The 25,045-nt window shown below is 39.6% G+C and overlaps 1 protein-coding gene and 1 long non-coding RNA gene across 6 annotated transcripts in view; one reads left to right on the top strand and one right to left on the bottom strand.

Moving 5' to 3' along the window:
- Positions 1-25,045, bottom strand: part of FRMPD4 (FERM and PDZ domain containing 4) — a 562,898-nt gene that overhangs the window by 307,003 nt on the left and 230,850 nt on the right. The window lies entirely within an intron of this gene.
- LOC137546209 (uncharacterized) overlaps positions 1-25,045 on the top strand; it is a 201,801-nt gene that overhangs the window by 86,133 nt on the left and 90,623 nt on the right. The window lies entirely within an intron of this gene.

Here is a 25,045-nt window from a genome sequence, read left to right as displayed (position 1 = left end):
CCACAATTTTCATATTCGATGCAGCTTTTCCATTGTAATTCCCTTTGGAAAACTCAATCACATGAGATTTAACAAAACTGGCAACAATTTTCAATTTATCCTGTGCTTACTTCAAATACACAATGAAGCTCAGCAGAACAGCTTATCTTGTAATGCCCCTGATCATGACTGGACGTAGCATAAGCAATCAATTTGCCTGTTAAATTTGCCGTCAATTTGCCTGTTAAAGGCTATTTAACATCAAAGTAAAAAAAAGTCCCTATTCCTATGAACAATGAATAAATATAAAAAGCTTGACTTACTTAATTATTACTTTTAGGAGCTCCAGAGAAAAATGATAGACTGTGTTTATTTTTATTTTTTTTTATTTCAATAGTTTTTTTATTGAAAATTTTGGTACTTTTCCGTTAGCCGGGCACATTCGATAGGTGGTGCTAATTACATTAATAGTCGCGTAACAAAAGTGTATCTTGAAACAAATGTAATTTAATAGGCACATAACAGAATTACATTAGATTAAGCTGGCGGCAATGTAACAGATGAAGCCGCCAGCTTCGGCTCTCGGTCTCCTCCCCCTTGCCTCTCTCGTATAGAACACTGGCAGTCGAGGGACACGCGTCAGAGTCGTTCATTACGGCAGGGAATCCTGCCATTCATTCTTGCAGGGCGTGTGCTGCCAGAAACAATGTCTGCAGCCTCCCTGCTCTGCTTGTTTCTTGCGACTGCTATTGTACTGCTATTGCGACGAACGACTCTCGGGGACACGCGTGTCCCCCGGCTGACAGTGTTACACTTTTGTTACGTGACTATTAATGTAATTAGCGCCACCTATCGGATGCGCCCGGCTAATGGAAAAGTACCAACATTTTTTATCAAACAAGGATACAGAACATACAAATCAGATTTCCTTTTGATAATATTCTGTTCATACAAGCAACATCAGAGAATTATAAGGAATTAACAAAGAAACTGACCAACATGTCTTGTCATTCCAATTAACATGGCCACTCTGGGCTTGGAAGACAAGGTTTACTAAACATCTATGTCTAATGTGGGGTACTGGAGTATTTTAGGGAGCAGTTAACTGTATATTTAAGATAAACACTGGAAGTATAGGGGGAAAAGTGGAGAACAAAAATAAATAAATACCAGAAAGGGGTATATACCTTAGGTTCATAGAGGTGAAGGTCTTAAGAACTTTGTATGCATCAGTAAGGGAAATATTTTATGTATCACCTATGTTCAGATGGCAGGCCTTAATATTGATTACATTCTATATGGTATATATGTTTTGGATACAAAGGGATAATACCTGGTCGGGCTCTTGTGCGCTCCAAAGTGCGTCTCACGCCGTTGCGCTGACGTCATTGGACGTCCTCCCGGCTGTACTGCGCAGGCGCAGTAGTTCTGCGACTACGCAGTACAGTCCTTAGAACGTCCGATGACGTCAGCGCAACCGTGTGAGACGCACGTTGGAGCGCAAGGAGAAGCACGACCAGGAAGCTGGCCTGGCCAGGTCGGGTGAGAAGACCGGGAGCCTCCGAAGCGGCGTTGAGGGCACGTCCTGGCTGCCACGGGCTGGAGGAAGCCCCAGGTAAGTGGATTAGTATTTTTTTTTTTATTTTCCGTAGATCTTCCCTTTAAAACACACATAAAACTCAGTGGTATGTTCTGACTCCTGAAACTAGTAAAGTTTTTTATTAAATCACTAAGATGGAATCTGATTATATAAGCAAATATATGATTATTATGCATATTTAGGAAGACACGGGGAACATATTGGACACTTAATTATGCCTCAACCTATTTATTAGTCAACCTTTTTATTAGTCATTTCTTCTGTTTGTGCCTTACAGTTTTTGTGCAGGAACAGTGACTCACTATTTGACATTGCTACTTAAAACTAATTAGCATTCTTTGTTTCAGCGCTGTGGAATTAATGGCTGCATTTGGTAGTCTTCTGAGGTAACACTGAGCAGTTGTCAGAGACATTCACTTCTTACAAACTAGTTACTTATTACTTTTAAATATGTTTATGTTTTAGAAACATGTAAGCATAAATTATACTACATTCCTTTTCCTGACCATTAGTCTCCTACCCTATTGTTTACTGTGATAGAATTTATATAAACACAATTATACTGTATATTACAATTTGGTATCTGCATTAAGTTTGTATATTACAATTTTGTATCTGCACTAAGTTTGTGCAGCCTTTCAAGTCGTAATTAATAGCATAAAAGGGAGTCAGTGTCATAATAAAACATTGGCAGGAGCTACACACACCTGCTGCTCAAGAATAATTTACAAACAACAAGAAACATTATTTTATAAACTTGTATTCACAAAGAGTGAACACAACTTGTGTATCACAAAGAGTTGGATTTGACTGAATAGTGACTGAACAACAAAGGCATGCAATGCAGCTACACTCTTCATCTATTTTAACTTCCAATACCCAACCCTTCTATTCGGATTTAAACTAAGTTTCCAACAGGCCTACCCCGTAGGGGCTCGTACACATTCACAACTAATGTCGCCCATCTGGATCAGAAGCTGATCCCCATAGGGGTTATTGCTGAGCCCTGCTAAACACACGTGTGTCAGATGTGTAGCTGACGACATGCTGTGTTGCTGTGGGGGGACGACAAAGGGAGAACGAGTGGCTCACGCTTGACGTCATGCAGGGGATGGGGGGAGTGATGGAAACACAGGGTGATCAGCATTGTTGGGGTTGGGTAGATCCGGCCGTCAGATCGCTCTCAGGTTGGGCGTCGGGGATTTTTGGGTGGCATACACACACCGGATTGTTGGCTGAGGTGGCTGTTATCAGATGTCTGAAGTCGGGTGGTTGTACGAGGATTAAGACATGCAGCAGATGGACACCCACCATGCAGCTGCTTTAAAGGGAATCTGAAGTGAGTAAAATTGTTTAAAATAAACACACGACATAGCTGAAAGTGAATATTACATACTAACATCACCGTCAGTTCCTCTCAGAAGCTCACCCTCTTCGTATTACAGTGATCCCTTTCACTTCTGACAATATTTTGTCAGAATTGAAATATACCAGTTGCTGTCAGTTATATATCAGCAGCTGTCAGTTACAACTGAATGTGCAAGGTAATGTCCATGTTTCCCTATGGCTCAAGTGAGTGATATTACAGTTTAACAGTGTGCTGACCAGGAAGCTGTTATGGGGTAATTGCCATTTTTAAAATGGAGGACTGAGAATTCCATTGATCACAGTGGACAAAAGGGATGCAGGAGAGGAAAATAGATTGAGGAATAGACTACACGGGAGATAAGTATGACCTGTGTGTGGTTATTTAGACTTTTTATTTTCAGTTCAGGTTCGCTTTAATATTTGTAAATATACAACAATGACTGCTGTAACATTGTAACTCAATAATTTACTACACACAGTTATTTCGAGAAGCTGTGCAACTGTACAGATGTATAAAATATACCAGAAGCTTATGTGGAAGCAAAGAATTTTTGCTCATTTTGATACCTTTTCTTTTTTGGTTATTTGTTAAATACAAAGAGTTAAAAAAAGCAAATGGGTTTCTTACCTAGCATAGATAATGGTGATTATAGTGATTATTATATATTCTCAGTGTAAAACATTATAACATCTGGCTTGCATACAGTCAGGGAATACCATGTGTGACGCTTCTGTAAAAGTCTTCAAAAAATAAGCTTTCCAGGTAGCAATGGGCAGATGTTATAAGTAAATTGGACTAATCCTGATGTTTATTACCCATTGCATAGCAGAATTACTGATTAGAGTTAAAGTAAAAATGAAAATGTTATTTTTTTCCCCAAAAAACAGTTTTCACTAAATTCTGTTTTAGTACATTAAATAATATAGAAATATATTATATATGATTGATAAAAAATGTGAGTACTGTGTTTGGATGGTATGGAAACATTTTATACAAGACACATTTTTAAATCAACACAACAAACGTAATTGTAAAACAAGCATCAAATAAAGGTGTTGATTGTGTATTCCATAGCACGTAGTTTCTATTGAATTTTCAACCAACACATTCTATTTGCAAAGAAAGTTTGTAGTGTATCAGAGTGTATCTAGAATGCAGTTTTACTCTGCAAGGGACTATAACCTTGTTACATTTCATGCCACAGGGAAGCTATTGTTATACTTCTTTTTCCCTTGACAGTCCTCAAAGACAGTTAACTGCCACTTGTATTCCATCTGTGCAATCTCAAAGTATGTAAAGTGGAGCTGAACAAGAACTCTTAAAAATACATAAACAGAAAAATGCACATCCATTCGTATTCTGATTCAAAAAATGTAAAATGTGTGCCTGCTGTAAGTGGCTGTGCTTTGCCATAAATCTCAGAAACAGTCTTCTTCATAGCTATATCGCTTCTACTATGGTGAATTTACTATACTAGGATGTACAGCCAAAAGCTGCTGTAATATATATATATATATATATATATATATATATATATATATATATATATATATATACATATATATATATATATATATATATATATATATATATATATATATATACATATATATATATATATCGATAGATAGATAGATATCTTCCAGATACTGATTTAAGAATTAAAAGCATTGCTGACAAATAAAAGCCACTAGCTACTAGTTGGTTAACTGGCAGTTCATAAACACTGTTACTGGTTGACTGGCAGCTATTGGCAGTGGCTTTTATTTGCTGACTTAGTTTTCACGTCCTGAATTTGATCCATTTGCATTTTAGGAAACTTTTCTGCACATTCCTATTTGATAATTTATTAGGTGTTCTCTCTTTCTCCTGTAAATGGAATAGACAGCCAATGTTTTATCATGTTAACAACCAAGCATCCCTTAGATTGTAAGCTCACGAGGGCAGGGCGCTCCCACCCTTTTGTGTCTTGGACTTTGTTAGTCATTTCATATCTTGCACTCTGTTATACATTTTAGCAGCTATTGTTTAGGAGTATGCGAATAAATTATTGTATCTACAATCAACAGCACCGTGTCTGTTTTTAAGTGTGGCTGGTTTACCACCACCACCCAAATACTTTTTAAACTTTTTAGTAAATTTTACCCTTCTGGCGCCTCTGTATCTTACATAGTTACATAGTTATTTTGGTTGAAAAAAGACATACGTCCATCGAGTTCAACCAGTATAAAGTACAACACCAGCCTGCTCCCTCACATATCCCTGTTAATCCAGAGGAAGGCGAAAAAACCCTTACAAGGCATGGTCCAATTAGCCCCTAAAGGGAAAGATTCCTCCCGACTCCAGATGGCAATTAGATAGAATCCCTGGATCAACATCACTAGGCATTACCTAGTAATTGTAGCCATGGATGTCTTTCAATGCAAGGAAAGCATCTAAGCCCCCTTTAAATGCAGGTATAGAGTTTGCCATAACGACTTCCTGTGGCAATGCATTCCACATCTTAATCACTCTTACTGTAAAGAACACTTTCCTAAATAAATGGCAAAAACGTTTTTCCTCCATGCGCAGATCATGTCCTCTAGTCCTTTGAGAAGGCCTAGGGACAAAAAGCTCATCCGCCAAGCTATTATATTGCCCTCTGATGTATTTATACATGTTAATTAGATCCCCTCTAAGGCGTCTTTTCTCTAGACTAAATAAACCCAGTTCATCTAACCTTTATTGATAAGTGAGACCTTCCATCCCACGTATCAATTTTGTTGCTCGTCTCTGCACCTGCTCTAAAACTGCAATATCTTTTTTGTAATGTGGTGCCCAGAACTGAATTCCATATTCCAGATGTGGCCTTACTAGAGAGTTAAACAGGGGCAATAATATGCTAGCATCTCGAGTTTTTATTTCCCTTTTAATGCATCCTAAAATTTTGTTAGCTTTAGCTGCAGCTGCTTGGCATTGAGTATGATTATTTAACTTGTTGTCAATGAGTACTCCTAAGTCCTTCTCCAAGTTTGATGTCCCCAACTGTCTCCCATTTATTTTGTATGGTGCTAGACCATTAGTACGTCCAAAATGCATGACTTTACATTTGTCAACATTGAATTTCATCTGCCATGTATGTGCCCATATAGCCATCCTATCCAGATCCAGTTGCAATATGACACTATCTTCCTGAGAGTTGATGATTCTGCACAATTTTGTATCATCTGCAAAAATAGCAACATTGCTCACTACTGCATCTACTAGGTCATTAATAAATAAATTGAAGAGCACTGGACCCAGAACAGACCCCTGTGGGACCCCACTGCTAACAGTCTCCCATTTTGAGTATGATCCATTGACCACAACTCTTTGTTTTCTGTCCATTAGCCAGTTCCCTATCCATGAACACAGACTCTTCCTCAGTCCTTGCATCCTCAACTTTTGCACCAGACTTTTGTGGGGAACAGTGTCGAAGGCCTTTGCAAAGTCCAAGTATATCACATCTACAGCATTCCCAATATCCATATTAGCATTCACTACCTCAAAAAAGCTGAGCATGTTAGTCAAACAGGACCTGTCTTTAGTAAACCCATGTTGATGCTGAGAAATAAGATTATTTTCTACTATGAAGTCATGTATAGTATCTCTTAGTAACCCCTCAAATAGTTTGCATACAACTGATGTTAAGCTTACAGGTCTATAATTTCCTGGATCTGATTTTTTGCCCTTCTTAAATAATGGGAAAACGTGGGCTGTACGCCAATCCACTGGGACTCTGCCAGTTGCAAGAGAGTCACAAAAGATAAGATAAAGGGGTTTATCTATAACTGAACTTAACTCCCTTAGGACCCGAGGATGCATGCCATCTAGGCCAGGTGCCTTGTCTATTTTTAATTTATTTAGTCTTGCCTTCACTTCTTCCTGCGTTAAGTATTTAATATTACAGTTAGAAGATTGAGACTCTTCCGCCTCTGTAGTTTGCAACAGTGCTGTTTCTTTTGTGAAGACAGAAGCAAAGAAAGCATTTAATAACTCTGCGTTACCTTGGTCATCCACCATTGAGTTCCCACCCTCATCCTTTAGGAGTCCTATACAGTCAACCTTTTTTTTTTAGAGTTAATGTACTTGTAAAACTTTTTTGGGTTAGATTTGATATCCTTAGCGATTTGTTTTTCAGCTTCAATCTTTGCCTGCCTAATTTCTTTTTACAATTTTTATTGCACTCCTTATAATTGCTTAGTGCAGCCTCGGTCCCCTCCTGTTTTAAGACCTTATAGGCATTCTTTTTCCTCTTCATTTTATCTTTAACCTTTCTATTCATCCATAGAGGGCTTTTTTTATTCCTAGATATTTTGTTTCCATATGGGATATACATACTACAATATTGATTGAGTATAAGTTTAAAAGCTTGCCATTTCCCTTCAGTGTCTTCCCCTTGTAGTACATTATCCCAGTTCACCAAACTTAGTGCCTGCCTAATTTGATTGAACTTTGCTTTTCTAAAACTCATAGTTTTAGTGGTCCCGCTGCCCCGTGGCCTATCAGTCACCAGATCAAACGTTATCATGTTGTGATCACTATTTCCCAAATGTTCTTGAACCTGCACATTTGATACATTATCTGGTCTATTAGAAATGATCAGATCCAGTAACGCATTCCCCCTAGTTGGTTCAGTTACCATTTGAGTCAAGTAATTGTCCTGTAGTGCTGCCAGAAATCTGCTGCTTTTACCAGAATGGGTAGCCACAATACTCCAGCCAATGTCTGGAAAGTTGAAGTCGCCCATAATTATGACCTAATTTTTACTTGCAGCTTTTTCAATCTACTGTAGTAATCGCAGTTCTGCAGCTTCATTAATAAGAGGTGGCCTGTAGCATACCCCAATAAGCAATTGCCAACTTTTATTTCCACCATGAATATTTACCCAAACGGACTCCACATCTTCGCAATCTTCTTCCATCTCATCGTTGAGGACAGCTGTAAGAGAATTCTTAACAAAGAGACAAAGCCCTCCACCTTTTTTCCCTGTTCTATCCCTCCTAAACACATTGTATCCTTTTAAATTAGCTATTCAGTCATGGCTTTCATCCATCCATGTCTCGGTTATTCCCACAATGTCATAGCCTTTGTCAATCAGAATGAACTCTAGTTCGTCTATTTTATTTGCAAGGCTCCGAGCATTGGTTACCATGCACTTTATATTTTTACCGCCACATTTACCAATTTTGTTTACATGAAATGGGCTACTTGAATTTTTACCAACCTCCTTAATCTTTAAACTGTCCCCACCCCCCTCTCCATCCCCCATAATGTTAGGTTCCCACTGTCTTTTTACCTCATCTTGTCTACGTATTGAGACTTTATCCTCCCGCCTCCCCCCAGATCCTAGTTTAAAATCTTCTCCAACCGTTTAGCCATCTTCTCCCCCAATGCAGCTGCACCCTCCCCATTAAGGTGCAGCCCATCCCTGCTGTAGAACCTGTAGCCTACTGCAAAGTCTGCCAGTTCTCCAGGAACCCAAACCCTTCCTTCCTACATCTTCTTATTGCAATCCATCCACCACTGGTGGAAGGGTGAAAACCCCTTTTTTCCTCTATCTGCAGAGAGCGACTTCTTAATCCTGAGTGGGGTCAGGTCTAATCTCCCCACCTGCGTATACAGTGGTTGCCTGAATGGTAACCCAGGTTTGTAAGTATATTACTTACATGTTCATATGTCTCTAATTGTTCAAACTTACTACACTATATTGGGCTCTCGGTCTCCATTTCTGTTATACATTTTATTCATCATGTTACATCTGTCATTGTAATCATTAAGTCTGTATTTTTTGTACCAGTGTCCATATTTGATGTATATCATTATCTGTATCATTATGTACCCCTTGTTTGTTTTCCTACTTTTATAGCGCCACAGACTATGTTGGTGCTTTATAAATTAAAAAAATAAAATAATTATAATAATAATAATATATTAATATATTACACATTAGGATTACAGAGTAAAAGTTGCTTGTTGAGACTTCAAAAGTTTTAGACATTTGTTTACAGGACTTACGAGCTGAATAAAAAAAAAAGTTAATTACCTTAGTGCACTATCAGACCTCAGTGCAGACGATCCGTGGCTCCCTTGACATTTCCAGATGCACTGTTCTCTCAATCCCCTTATCATTGCAGGCCCCGACCCAGCCCAGGGTCGCCTTATCTCAGGGCGATTAGAATAGCCGCTTTAAAAATCCTCTGTCTGTTTAGTTCAAATTGCAGCAGCTGCGCAGGATTACAGCCCTGCCCGCGGCACATCATCACTCCGTACACTGAGTTATACGTCATGTGGGCGTCACCACATGACCGCCCACATGACTACGTTGTGTTCCAGTCAGCCGCACCCCCTCAGCATACAGTAGCAGCGCTGTGCCAGCATGATTACAGGGGGCGTGGCTGACTTAGTCATGTGGGTGGTCATGTGGGGATGCCCACATGACGTATATCAGCATGCACGGAGCTAGGATGGACCACAGACAGGGCTGGAAACATGCGCAGCCGCAACAGCAGCTATGCAAACTTCGCAGGCATCTGAAATTTAAAGCGGCGATTCTAATCGCCATCAGATAAAGCTACCCAAGGGAGGGTCGGGTCATCTAATAAAGCATAGATTAAGATAGGGGAGAGTCTGAAAATGACAAGGAAGGCGCCGACCGTCTGGTCTGAGGTCTGCCGTTGCAATAAGGTAAATAACTTTTTTTATTATATTCGCCTCGTAAGTCCTTTAAAGTGATCCTGATTTGAACTCACCAATATAAATGGTATATGTGTTGTGGCCAGAACCCAAAGTCTGGCCACTTTGGGTTCTGGTCGGGCAAAGTGCGAAGTGGCCATCTCACTGCAGCCAATGTTAGAAAGGAAAAAAAAGATTTCAGAGATTCCTGGCGGCCACCTTATACTCTCGATACTCGTCGGCTCTAATTCCGCCTAATTACTGTTTTAATGTGTCAAATGAAGCCGGCTTTCAGGCTCTGGCTCCTCTCTCTGCCCCCCCTCCTCTTTAGCTCTGGCAGCCCGAGACACTTACGTAACCCCCCCCCACCCGAGTCATTTGTTGCGTCAGGGAAGCAGGGATTCCTGACGTTCATTTCTGTAGAGCGGGTGCTGGCAGAAGCAATGTCTGCAGCATTCCCGCTCTGCTTCCCTGCAGCGACGAACGACTCTGGGGGGGACACTAGTGTCCCGGGCTGCCAGAGCTAAATAGGAGGGGGGGCAGGGAGAGGAGCCAGAGCTGGCAAGCCGACTTCATTTGACACATTGAAACAGTAATTAGGCAGCCGCTGGGGAATCAGAGCCGAGAAGCCGGCTTCATTTGTCATAGAGTATAAGGAGGCCGCCGGGGAATCAGGAAATCTTTTTTTTCATTTCTAACATTGGCTGCAGTGAGACGGCCACTGTGCATTTTGCCCGGCCAGAACCCGAAGTAGCCAGACTTTGGGTTCTGGCCATAACATACATAATGATAAAGTAATCAGAGCTTATCTTCAGAGAAAGTTGCACAACAGGACTTTTTTTAGTTCCAAGGCAGGAATTTATGCAAAGAGTCAGCAGGAAGTCTCTGAGTGTCAGGAGAAAGTTTCTTCTATTTGACTTGTAAAGTCTACCTATTGGTTCTTTAGAGTGATGGATGGCTTCACTATTCAGCAAGCAAGCTCAGTTTACTTTATTCACATCTACTTTGCTTGCTCCAACCACTGAAACTGTTTTTACTGAGGATACTTTATCTTCATAGCGTCAGTTTATATTCCTATGGTTTACTGCCGGGTCACTTTTAAGCTTGTTTGTTATCAACATGGTGCCCAGGAGGTCAGTTGTTCATTTTAATTTCTCTGTTTAACCTTTTTCATATTGGGTTTTCTTAAAACAAGCTATGATCACTGTGATTGGCTCACAGTGATCATGGGGTCAGGGGTGAATGAAATTGGCTCCTGACCAAGATATGGAGGTCTGCTGTCAGTGTGACAGCAGGGCAAGTAGGCTGAAGCATCACTGGGTCGGCAAGAGTGTTAGGAACTGCTGCAGGGCGCGAATGTGGACATTAAAATCTGCCCTGGCAAGAATAAGCAGCCACAAGCTCAGATTTTTTTCTAAAATAAGTCTGGTTATAACTACTGAAACCACAATAATTCTCAGTTCACACTGCATGGATCAAAAACGTACCCTGTAAAAACTGATCCGTTTTCAGTTTAAAACAAGTTTTTATGTTTTTAACATTGAGTATCAGTTTTTCATCCATATGTTCCATTACCTGTCACCACCGCTCAGTATACTCACAACACATTCGCATCCACCATTCAATTCGAATATATTGCAGACTCCCCATACTTGTGTCCTATTTGCCAAAACAGACTGAAAGGATCTGTTACAAATGGACTCCTAATGCTATTCATAGGATCTGTTCTTATTTGTTTGGATCTATTCCATTTCATTACGCTGACGCTAAATGGAACATGTTTAAATGACAGTGTGATCCAAACCTAATGGTGCCCATACAATTTTTTCATTTTTTTCGATTAGATAATTTTGTTTAATTATTTTGTTAGATCGAATATAAAGATTTTTTTTAACATTTTTCTTGATCTAAAATAAAAGATTCTTTTTGACTTTCATTCGATTTGATCATTTTGGTCAAATAAATGGGAAAAATCGAACTTTTTATTGTACGGTGTATGGGCACCATTAAGACTTACAGTCATCCTGGGCTCAGATCATCCAGCACCAACATGCAAGGCTATGACTTTTTGCTATCTGAAGACTTTAAACCATTTTTGCACAATTTCAGAAATAACTTGCGCTGTGACTGTCTTAAAATAACGGTTCTTTGTGGAGATGTCTTGCCTTTTATGTGATTTCTGATTTATAATTTAATGGATATCATTTTCATATTAATTTATTTTAAACGATCACAACACTTATAAACTTGTGAATAGGGATAGTAAAGAATGGGTGTCTGATAGCAGTAGATGCACTTGCAAAGCCCGAAGCCCATATCATAATAAATCTGTTTGCTTGGTTAAATGTCAAAGGTGTTTTCTGTCATCCTGCATGAATATTAGCAGCCACACGTATCAGGAGTTTGCTCGAGGAGAGTTTCAAAATGCAGTCTGTAGTCACTTCACCAAGCTGACTGCTTTGCTTACAGCTATACATTCCTCTCCAAGAATACTTTTTAATCAGAGCTGAATTCAAAGCCCACAAAAAAACGATTCCAAGATCTTTTCACCAGGGATGGTCGTAGTCAGCCAACTTAGCTACGCTGGAACTATGCGTAGTTTTGCGTAATTACGCTTCGCCAAACTACGGCTTCGAAATCAAATATTCGTTTCGTACGCATTTCGTAGATTACGCGTTAAAATACGCAATTACGCGTAGTGCAAAGCGTAGTGTATGCAGATGCTTATGTCAATATGCAGAACATTTTACGCATTAATTCCTCTTTATATGCTAATAATTGGAACTCTTTTATGCGTACATTCCCTTTCCAATGCGTAAATTTGTATGTATACAATTGCACGTGGAGAATTAGCCGCGAGTAACGCATTCGTAGTTCACTACGCAATACACATGTTAACTACGCATAGTGGGCATAGGCTACGCGTAGTGGTACTTCGCTACGCATAAATTCGTAAGCGTAGTTTTGAAACGTCACCGACGAACTACGATGCATAGATGCAAACTACGATGCGTAAATTCGCACTGGCATAGTTTCTCCTCAGGGACATATGCTGATCAATTACTAGCATTTTTTTAATTATTCAGAGCAGCTGAAAAATTGGTAGATTTAGATTTCATTTTAACAGGGAAGATTATTTTGTTCCTGTAACTGGGTAGACCATAACATCTACATTTCTACCTTTGAGGAAGGTAAGTGCTATGGTATTATTTACATTTACCTATACATCAGGCCACTGCACTTCTGAACATACCAGTAATAGTGTTGTCACTGAGCTTGTGGTTCAGAGGCTTCCTGTGGTGATTACAGTCCCCCATGTGAAAGAGGCATTGCCTCTATCCTAGACATCAAGCTTCCTAATTCTGCTTTTTAGGTTTTTAATGTTTCATTGTCTCTGCACAATGACAAAGTCTGCCAGAGCTAAAATCTATGAACTATTGGCTTCTTTTTTATCTCTTTCCTGCTCTCAGAAGCCATTTTCTGCCAGGAAAATGTTTTATGGCTGCAATTCCATATCAGTGAGGGTTTCTCTATAGTCCAACCAGGTTGAAACCAGTTCCTGACTGGAAACAAAATGTTACTTGCATACCTGAGTATTAACTCTTTCAGGCAGAGAAAGAAAAAAAAGAAACAGCCTAGATATTTGTATTCTTTGCACTGTACATACCGTGTTTCCCCGAAAATAAGACACTGTCTTATATTAATTTTATTAAAAACATGTGCTAGGGCTTATTTTGGTGGAAGTCTTATATTTTGTGAGGGTAGCCAGATTCCCCTTTAGTATTTCAAAATCAATTTTGGACAAGCACCATCAAAGATTGATATATATTATTATTATATTAGGTCTTATATTGTATAAATTTAAGAAAGGAGTGTGCTAATTGGGCAATAGAACATCACTAGGAAGGAAGAAATGCCCAAATATACACAGCAGCACCAGACCAATCAATTGTATCACAAATAGTATCAATTTTATTGGGAACGATTAACACAAATAAAAAACATCTAAAATCACCATTGGTGACAGCAGCAGGGTATAATAAATTATTGTATCCAAAAAATATATATTTAACCACTTCAGCCTTCAGTCGTTTTCACTTTATGCATCTGAGCAATGTTCACCTCCCATTCATTAGCCTATAACTTTATCACTACTTATCATAATGAACTGATCTATATCTTGTTTTTTCCGCCACCAATTAGGCTTTCTTTGGGGGGTACATTTTGCTTAGAGCCACTTTACTGTAAATGCATTTTAACAGGAAGAATAAGAGAAAAACGGAAAAAAATCATAATTTCTCCGTTTTCAGCCATTATAGTTTTAAAATAATACATGCCTTCATAATTAAAACTCACGTATTGTATTTGCCCATATGTCTTGGTTATTACACCGTTAAAATGATGTCCCTATCACAATGTATGGCGACAATATTTTATTTGGAAATAAAGGTGCATTTTTTCCGTTTTGCATCGATCACTATTTACAAGTTTATAATAAAAAAAGTATAGAAATATCTCATCTTTACATTGATATTTAAAAAGTTTAGACCCTTAGGTAAATATTTACATGTTGTTTTTTTTATTATTGTAATGTTTTTTGTTTTTTTATATTTATATTTATAATATACATTTTATTTGGGCATTTTTAGGGAGGGTGGGATGTAAACTTTTAGTTGTAGTTTTACTTTTTGGCCACAAGATGGCGGCCATGAGTTTGTTTACATGACGTCACTCTAAGCATAACATACGTTTAGAGGGACGTATGGGGGACGCAACAGCCAGAAAAAGCGGAGCTTCTGAGAGAAGCTGTCGCTTTTTCTGCGGGGGAGAGGAATCAGTAATCGGCACCATAGCCCGATTCACTGATTCATGGGCTAACGATCCGCGGCCGCGGGAGCGCGCGGACGCGCACATGGCCTCCTGGGCGTAGCTAGTACGTCCAGGAGGCCAAAGTAGTTAATCACAAGGTCCTCATAAATCCTCAATATATCATAATAGTACAAAATGTTATATATAACAATACCACAATTTTAGCGGCTACATGCACTTACAATTTGCCTCTTTCTGAAGCGGGTTGGACCCGCGAGATGCATTACGGCATTCAGCGGTGGTGCTTACGGCCCTCATCCTCCACTTTACGAAAGTCCTTTGCTTAACTTTCACTCCTCTTTTCCTATTTTGCACGGAATTTCTGTCTAATGGATACTCGACTTGCAGAGTCTTTACTCCGCTCTTTCCACTGCCTATAATTATTGTGATATATACACATATATATCCTACTTATTCACTATTTAATTTTATAATCGGGATCACTGTGCAATATACTTTTTACTTTTTTGCATTTTATGGTATGCATATTTATGGACACATTTATTGACTTTGAGTCTTTAGGACTTATGCTGCTAATATTGTGGTATTGTGATATATAACATTTTGTATTATTATGATATATTGAGGATTTTTGAGGACCTTGTGATTTGATATATATTTTTTGGATACAATAATTTATTATACCTCGCTGCTGTCACCAATGGTGATTTTAGATGTTTTTTATTTGTGTTAATTGTTCCCAATAAAATTGATACTATTTATGATACTATTGATTGGTCTGGTGCTGTTTATATTTGGGCACTTCTTCTCCCTTTCCTCCCCTTTAGTATTTAGCTAGATCTCGGCCAGTATATAGCCAGAAACCCCTAGTGTATATCCAGACACCCTCCAACCCCCCCAGTATATAGCCAGAAGAACCCCCTACTATGAAGCCAGTGTAAATAGGCCTATTTCCCCCTCTCCCCCCGCTGCTGCCATCGCCAATTTACCTCCTTTGCTGCTGGCCCCCTCCTTCAGAAAGTCAAATCCCCCTCCAGCTTACACAGTGCATAATTCAAATCTCAGATCAGCGGGGAAAGGCAGATAAACTTGTACAGTATCAATGCCGCCATATACAGGAAGTGATCTCTGTTTACTTCCTGTATACGTTATACTGTTACTTTACAAATTTAGCTGTCTTTCCCCGCTGATCTGAGATCTGAATTATGCACAGTGTAAAATGGAGGGAAATCCGATTTGCTGAAGGAGGGGGCCAGCAGTAAACTGTTTACAGGACACACGCACGTGAACAAGCGCCGGTCCAGCGCGAAACGGCTGTAGTGCCGTCCTTTACCACTCCCCCCTGGTCACCTGAACATCCGTACACCTCCACACTATCCTGAAGCCAGGTTTGAAGCAGTTGTTTGCACGATGACTGTATTGTATGCATTTGTCTATGGCATAAAGAAGGAATAAAGCAGCACGAGTGACGGTGCCTGGTCTGCCTACTTATACTTGAAATATAAGTTAGATCTTATTTTCGGGGATGTCTTATTTTAAGGGAAAAACAATACTTATGTTTATCACCATGTTTTCACCTCAGTATTTCTTTAGGCTTAAACAGGTTCATTCTGTGCATTATATTTGCCATTTTTTCGTGTTCTGATGTCACTTATTGTCAATTTGTTGCCTAAATGTATTCTAGATCAGTTAATATATACCATCATCCCTGTGATCACCACTTAATATAGCCCATCACTGTGACCACCAGTGAAATGCAGAAGCTATGATGGGTGCAAGTGTTAGTTATAGTCGCCCAACTATAAAAGTTATATAAGTTTTAACTATATAGCTTCCCCAAGTGTTATAGTCACCCAACTGACAGACTTTATCATATTTTCAGTCTTGAAAATGTCACAATGTAGAGTCCTGCATGAACATTGCATGATTCCCTGCTTGCCACAATATCTGGTACTATCTGGGCAGCATTTAATATGTTAAACAGGTAGTATGGCAGCTTAACAAGTTCAGGAGTGTGCATGATATCAAAAATGAACAAAGATTTTACATAATCGTAATTTTGTATCATAATTTGCAATTACAATGCAAAATTATAATGTGAAATTTCGGGAGACATTTTAATTAATTTCGCATGTACTGTAAACATAATCCGGAATTCCAATGTCACAATTTTACCAGATTTTCCTGTAATTTTGTATCTACTTTAGCGGTTAGTAGCAAAGCCATGGAGGCTTTGCTACTAACCGCTAAAGTCGACACAAAATTACAGGAAAATCTGGAAAAATTGCGAAATGCTATCATCACCAGAATTGCTAGGTATGTTAAGGGGAATACTGGGAACAAGTCAAATTTTTCAGAAAGACCTTGTAGTTTTTTAGACACTTGATTTTAAGAATACAAAGGAAAAATAATTTTTAAACTGTCATTTTTCTGAGTTGAAATCTCGTACATGCCGATCTCGTACAGTGCTGCCGGGGACCGCAGCGCTGTATGCATGTAAACAAAGGGGCTTTCTTTCCCCTTACGTTTACAAGCAGCCTGCTAGCCGCGATCGGCGGCTAGCAGGCTATTCACGGAACTCCGCTCCGTGAACAGCCACGGAATGATCGCGCATGCGTGCGCCCATTCCCTGGGAAACTGCAGCCCCAGGACTTGACACCAACTGGCGTTAGGCGGTCCTGGGGCTGCCGCTGCGTTCATGCCCATTGGCGTGAGGCGGTCCTTAAGTAGTTAAAATCGAGTTTCTCAAAAACTACACAGTCTTTTTTTTTTTTTTACTTCCTACTTAGCCCCTTAACATACTTGACACTTTTGATGATGATAGCATGTATGGGGGCTTTTTCTATTAGCCCCTAAATTGGAATGAGCAGATTACAATCAACACTATTCTGAAGATTAAAATTACTGTAGGTCTTCAATGAGTTGAGTATGATTATCACATCCACACACAACTCTACCAACACTGTCATATTCCATTAGGTTGCATTCCATACATTTCTAGTTCCTGGCCGTGAAATTAACAAATCACATTTTCCTCTTCTCATACAGTTTCAATGATCTGTTAATAAAAAATATAGTTCGAATTTTTATGTAAGTAAGTTATAATGTGTTTATATTGCTGTCTATGGCTAGATTTCAGCATCACTCTAAGGAAATGTCACAATCAAATATCATTTTCTAGCTCATAATTTAATGCTGCTCTCTGAAAAGCTTAAATGATAGTTTAATCAATCACGTAAGTCAAAATGTTTCACATTTTATGTGAAATAGGGGTATAGTCTCTAAATAGCGGTCATAAGAAAAAAACAGCATAAAGCCTTACTGCACGATGAGTAAAGCAGAAGGCAATACATTACATGCAATGCATTACTCATCCTATGTAAGACTTTACACACATTATTCTGAGTGCCGCGGTTTAGTAAATATACCCCCATCATTCCTAATGAATTATAAAATATTTGTAGGTTATCAAATGGGTCTAAATTGATCACAGTCATCGTGGCATCTGGTGAAGACATAAGTATTTTTGCCTTGATGCTCAAGCCATGTGTTCAAATCCCACCAATGGCACTGTTTGTTTGTATTCTGATTGCCAGGGAAGCCTAAAGGCATAAGCTGTACAGGCCATTGCCTGGAGTGACATTGGTCCTAGGGGGCGCCATGTTGCTGGATTAAGCCACACCCCCTGGATGAAGCCACACCCTGACTAAGCCCGCACCCACGGGTGCTACTATTACTTGCTTTTAATGCATCTGCTTAGCGTAAGTTGCAGGCAGCTGCTACTGTGTCCCTCTGTGGCTTGTACATCCTTCCCCCCCCCCCCTTGGTGCCTCCTTCTGTCTCCTTGTGCCTCCTTGAGTCCCTTGTACCATGTCTGACCTCCTGTTTGTCCTTCTGTCTCCCTTTATGCCTCCTGTCTCCATGTGCCTCCTTCAGTCCCCCTGTGCCACCTCTGCCTCCTTCTGTCCCCCTGTGCCTCCTTATGTCCCCTTGTGCCTTTATTTGTCCCCCTGTGCTACCTCTGCCCCCCTATTCCTCCTTCAGTCCCACTCTGCCTCCTTCTGTCTCCATGTGTCTCTTCAGTCCCCATTTGCCACCTCTATCCACTGCGCCTTCCTCTGTCCCCCTGTGCCTCCTTCTGTGCCCCTTTGTGCCTTCTTCTGTCTCCCTGTAGCTCTATCTGTCCCCCTTTGATCCTCCTACTGTCTCCCTGTGCCTCCTTCTGGACCCTTTGTGCTTTTTTCTGTCCCCCACCGTGCCTCCTTCAGTCCCCCTGTGCCTCCTTCTTTTCTCCTGTGCATCCTTTTGTCCCCCTGTGCCTCCTTCTTTTCTCCTGTGCCTCCTATTGTCCCCCATTGTGTATCAATCTGTCCCCCATTGTGCCTCTTTCTGCCACCCTTTGTGCCTCATTCTGTCCCACTGTGTCCCTTCTTCAGTCCCCCTGTGCCTCCCACTGTCCTTTTTTGTACCTTCTTCTGGCTCTCATGCCTTCTCCTGTCCCCCTGTACCACCCGCTGCCCCTCTGTGGACCTCCTTCTGTCCTCCTGTGCCTCCTTCTGCCCTCCTTTGTGTCTCACTCTGTCCCCCATTGTGCCTTCTTTTGTTGCCCATTGTGCCTTCTTGTGTCCCCCTGTGTGCCTCCTTCTGTCCTCCTGTGCCTCCTTCTATCCTCCTTTGTGTCTCATTCTGTCCCCCATTGTGCCTTCTTTTGTTGCCCATTGTGCCTCCTTGTGTCTCTGTGTGCCTCCTTCTGTCCTCCTTTGTGTCTCATTATGTCCCCCATTGTGCCTCCTTTTGTTGCCCATTGTGCCTCCTTGTGCTCCCCTGTGTGCCTCCTTCTGTTCCCTTGTGCCTCTCTCTGTCCTCCTTTGTGACTTCTTCTGACCCTCATGCCTCTGTGCCCCTGTGCCTCCCTATGTTGCCCTGTGTGTCTTATTTGGTCCTCCTGTGCCTCCTTCTGTCCCACTTTGTGCCTCATGAAAGTGGAGCCCTGCCTATGTGTATTTTCTGGTGAAACGCTGCCGCATTGTGTATTTTCTGGTGAAACGCTGCCGCATTGTGTATTTTCTGATGAAACGTTGCCCGCATTGTGTATTTTCTGGAGATACGCTGCCACAATAAGTGTAATTTCTGGTGAAACGCTGCCGCATTATTATTATTTTTTGGTGAAACACTGCCACATTACGATTATTTTCATGGGGGGGGGGGGTGGCGTGCCACGGGGGGGGGGGGGGGGGGGAGGTGGTTTGAGGCACCGCCACATGTTTTCTCGCCTGGAGTGACAAAATGGCTAAAGGCGCCCCTGCTGATTGTTCTCCCCCCCCCCCCCACAAAAAAAAACAACAACACAGTGCTATTTGAATGTTTTAATGGCCCACATATCCTTAAATATGGTAGCTCATGCACCCATTTGGAAGACAGTAAAGGAGAATTTTCTCCATAAAGCACTGCAGAAACAACAGTTTTGTACAAGCATGTAAAGTACGGTAAACACTTAAATTGGATATTAACGATTGTGCATGACGTCTATCTAGCATGACAGTATCAATGATTTTGCATACTAAATAAGCAATGTTAGTAAGAAGTTATATACATTAAACTTTAAAATAGAGCAACATTACATTTTTTGTACAACTTTACCTCTTTCCCCTCCTGTGGTATCAAACTTAGTCCTACTTAAAGCGTACCTAAACCCAGGCGTTCCTCTCTGTTTTAAAAGATAAGCAACAGAATAATAACCTTTACAGAAAAACATTTCTTTGTTACAGCCCACAGAATTCCTGATGAGATTCTGCAGAGTAGTAACTTCCTGGTTTCATGGGAGCACAGAAATGGTTAACCTCCTGTGTTTACATAAAGCCTGTCTGAACAGCAAACACCTGGGCTCAGAGATCAGACAGAGCTGATAGCTCAAATTACAGTGGCTCATTACTAGCAGATAAGGGAGAATTCGACAGGCTGTTATCTCTAAATACACACAGGGTGGGTTTTCTCTGTGTTTTGTCAAATCAAAAACAGATTTTGCAAGACTGCTTTTAAAGGGAATTATTTTATTTTCTCCCTTTCCATTTGCCAGCATTTCCCTCTCCGGTTCTTGTGCAAGCGGCTGACCCATTTCAGTGCTCACATTTAGTGGTTTTGGCCCCAGTGACTTAAATTCTTGTAATTACTTATTATGTGTGAACTGCACATAGATAGGTTACCATTCAACTGTACTTAAGATGTTGGCAATACAGATACAGAGCGGGAGTGGACAAATAATGAGCAGAAGAAAAAAGAGCAATATGGCAAGAAGACAAAGAATACCTCTTCAGCGGCTGAAAAATACAACACAATTAAACGGTGACATTTCCACTAAAATATCTCTTCCAGTGCAAGCCTATATCGTGGAACTTTTAATGCTCAACAATAAGCAAAGTCTTTTTGCACTTTTCAAATAAGCTCCATTTTCATTGACACTAATATCATCACAGAATATCTTTTTAAAAGCAAGTTAAATGACCAATAAGGTAATAATACCACACAAATGACACATTCAAACTTTAAAGCATACTTTGCTGCGTAAATGTCTTAGAAAGTGTGGAGATATTGGGCAATGTAACCCTCGATAACACTTTGTACCACCGATTCTAGGCTGTTCAGTGGCGGACGTATCTGTCACTGAGATTCAGGATCAGATTTAAACAGCTTTATAGAAATATCTCATTTTCTGATAAAATCCTGAAACGTTTTCAAATTTGTTTCATTGACCTTGAGTTACTAAAGCCCCGAGAGCAGTGGAAAGTTTGTGTGATCCAAAAATGTGGACTGGATTTCCTAGAAATCATTGTCTACTACTATGAGCCCAATTCAGCTAGAAGAATAAAAAGGTTGGCTCTGGTGGTAACTATATATCTTCATTTCACAAGCTTCTTAGTGCACAGTTTAATTTTTTTCAATACGTAAAGGCTGGTTAGCATTAGCAATGTAGTACAAAAATCAGTTGGACGATGGCAGGAAGATAAAACTATTTCAGGTGTCCACTTGTTGTGTTTTGATGGTTTTGTGGATGATTTATGTTGGACACTTTTTGAGGGTAAAATATAACCCTATTGCTTACTAATCATATAAAAATATTATAGTAATATAATTGATATTACATCAAAAATAGGACAGCAACAGATATAGTGTAAAGATGATCAGTCACAGGGATCCAACAGACTGTCATTGTTGTATTTGAAGTGTTGGCTATACACCAAGCCAGGTTATAATTACACCAATAATTATCATCTTCTTATCAATATTTAGCCCCAATTTAGTTAACTATTCTCCTGACTTTTCTCACAGGAAACATTTTCACAGCCTTACCAATGAATAATTTTTCAGTATTTATCAAAGTTCCTTTCTGTTTTCCTGTACAGCAAGGAGTAAGACTGCTGTCTATGCAAATGAAGCCATCAAACAGAAAGTCAATATCCCTAAAAGAGTATAGAAGACAAAACACCTTAATCTGGCTGAGGAAACGATGCTCATAATGTTTGAGTGTTGGAAAGTTCAAAGGATCATTACTTCTGTTCGTTTTGCAGAAGAATCTAGGAGATTTCTCACCAGACTATCATGGCTGCTGTTTGTTGTTATTATTATTTATTGTATTTATAAAGTGTTAACATATAAGGCCTCGTTCACATCTGCTGCACTGAAAAACGCGGGAAAGCGTGTGGTAAAAAAACGCATGTGCTTGTGTGCGCTTTAGTGCGTGTTTCTGTGCGTTGTGCTGCACTTCTTTAAAACACGTTTTGCTTACTGTAGCAGCAGCAGTCGTCAATAAAACTTTGTTTTTGTATGTAAATGTATTTCTTTCTTCAATTAGGGGTAAAAAATGCATGCGCTTCTATGCGCTTGTACGCGCTTCTGTGCACTAAAAAAGCGCACCCATTCACTTGCATTGATGTACGCTTTACAGCTCAGCGCACAGAAATGCATGCAACACTACGTTTTTGTAACGCTGCTCAGCCCAGCGCATAGATGTGAACCAGCTACATTTAGTTACAGGGGAAAAATCAATACCTTGCTGATCGCACAGGGCAGTGCGCTGTGAAAAGCGAACAGAAACAGCCCTGATGTAAACAAAGCCAAACATAGCGCTGCACAATATATAAGGGTGTTGACATAATAGTTAGGACATACAGGGAGCACAGGCGAAGAAACAATATACTACAATAAACAGCATCATATAGGGTAGGGTAGGTTTCTTCGGTAATAATAGTTCAAGTCCATTCAGTCCACAAATGGGGTGCCCAAAAGCTAGGATGTATGATAAAACTGGTAAAACTGGGGGGGGGGGGGGGGGCTGCCTTAGGCTACCATTCTAAAGGGCAGGGGTAGAGATACTTTAGGAGCACCTGTTGAAAAGGTGGGCAGCAGAATGTATTAAGGCTCTGGTGGGGGGGGGGGGGGGGTAGGTAAGCCTGAACAGGTGGGTTTTAAGGGCATTTTAAAAATTCCTTTTTTTGAGATTGAAATTTTGTTCTATGTTACTAATGTTCTATTTACTATGCTGGTACGTATATTTACCTGCCTGGAAACTTCTCTTAACAACCAGGGGCGTAGATATACATTCTTGTTTGTTTACTTCGCCATACCCGATCACCGCGCTAATGCTGTTTGTTACCCCTTACACCCCTACCCCATAGTCACCAAAATAAAACATTTGTAAAATAAAATAAAAAAAAACGCCATTTAAAAAAAAGACATAAATAGTTAATTTATGGACTATTTAATATGTATGTCATGAGGGTAAAATTTTGAGAAAATCACAAAACGGAAAAAATGCACCTTTAATTCCAGCTAAAATATTATCGCCATACATTTTACTAGGTACTACATTGAACTAGGGACACAATTTAAACATTGTAATAAATAAAACGTAGATTTATCTTTTGAAGCACATAAAACTGAGAAATAATGATTTTTTTCTTATTATTCCCTTCAAAATGCATATAAAATAAAATAATTCTTTGCAAAAAGTATGACCCAAAGAAAGCTTAACCACTTCGCCGCCCGGGTACAGTATATCTACGCTCCTTTGGACTTCAGTTCCCCGTCCGGAGCGTAGATATACGCACCCCCCACCGCTGTCTGCGCTCCCGCTCGCATGTGCGCACGCTCCCGCGATCGTGCACGCCGCCGCCCGCTCTTCCGGAGATCAATGAACGGGAAAAAACATTCCCGTTCATTGATCTCTGCCCCCCAGCAATGATCGGCTGCTTCTATGAGAAGCAGCGTGATCATTGTGAAAAAAAAAACAGTTTCCCAGCCTCCATGAACTTCCTGCAAGTGTACTTCCTGCCAAAAAATAAAACTACACCAAAAAACATTTTTCACATACAAATACATTATTTTACAATATAAAATTAACTCATTAACTCCCACACTCCCCAATTGTTACCAATTTTTTTTTGTAATAAAAAATTAAATTAAAAAAAAATTACAATAAAAAAAAAACATAAATAGTTACCTTAGGGACTGAAATCTTTAAATATTTATATCAAGAGGGTATAACACTGTTACTTTATAAATTATGGGCTTGTAATTATGGATGGTCGCAAAACTGAAAAAACATTGTGATAGGGCATAATCTAAATGGTGTAATAACCGAGACAAATGGGCAAATAAGTTACATAGATTTTAATTACAGTTTCATGCATTATTTAAAAACTATAATGGTCGAAAACTGAAAAATAATGATTTTTTTTCCAAATGTTTTCCTATTTTCCCTTTAAAACACATTTAGAATAAATGTGTTTTAATGAGAAAACATAATGTTTTCCCATTAAAATGGCATAATGTCCCACCTAAAGAAAGCCTAATTGGTTGCGAAAAAAACAAGATATAGTTAATTTCATTGCGATAAGTAATGATAAAGTTATAGTCGAATTAATGTAAGGAGCGCTGAAAGGAGAAAATTGCTCGGATGCTAAAGGGGTAAAACCCCTCAGTTGTTAAGCGGTTAATTTGTGGTGAGAAAAAGCAATACTTAGATCATTTCAGTGTGATAGGTAACAATAAAGTTATTGGTGAATGAATGGAAGGAACGTGATTTGAAAATTGCTCTTGTTTTTAAGGGGAAAAAAACCTGTGGTTGAGAAGTGGTTAATCATCTCATAAGTTCATTTACAGAAAATACTTGTAGCAGTTGCACAAAAAAAAGTCATGGGCACCCACAACAGTTGTGTTGTTTGCAAAATGATATACAGTAACTATTTTATCTTCATTATGTCATTTGTAATTATTATCTTGCATATATTTCCTTATACAGTAATGCAGCCAGACTAATTAACCTTCTAGAATGTCTGTTTTTATTATAGAAGATTAAAATATATGTGAGGAACAAAAGATAATGGTTGTTATTCCTTCCTATAAGCATATCTCCTCAGTGATATAAGGAAACCAGTAACTAGAGTGGTATATCAATACCACATCAGCAATCTCTTTGTATTGTGCTTTCATCTCAAACTAAAAGCTTACTAGACACATGTGAGAATGTATTGGATTACCATCATCCAGCTTCCATTAGTAAAATGATGCAATTGCCT

This window comes from Hyperolius riggenbachi, chromosome 2, assembly GCF_040937935.1.
Source record: "Hyperolius riggenbachi isolate aHypRig1 chromosome 2, aHypRig1.pri, whole genome shotgun sequence".
In the NCBI taxonomy this organism is placed as follows: domain Eukaryota; kingdom Metazoa; phylum Chordata; class Amphibia; order Anura; family Hyperoliidae; genus Hyperolius; species Hyperolius riggenbachi.
The sequence above is the reverse complement of the archived record's forward strand: the minus strand, read 5'-3'. Positions and strand labels throughout refer to the sequence as shown.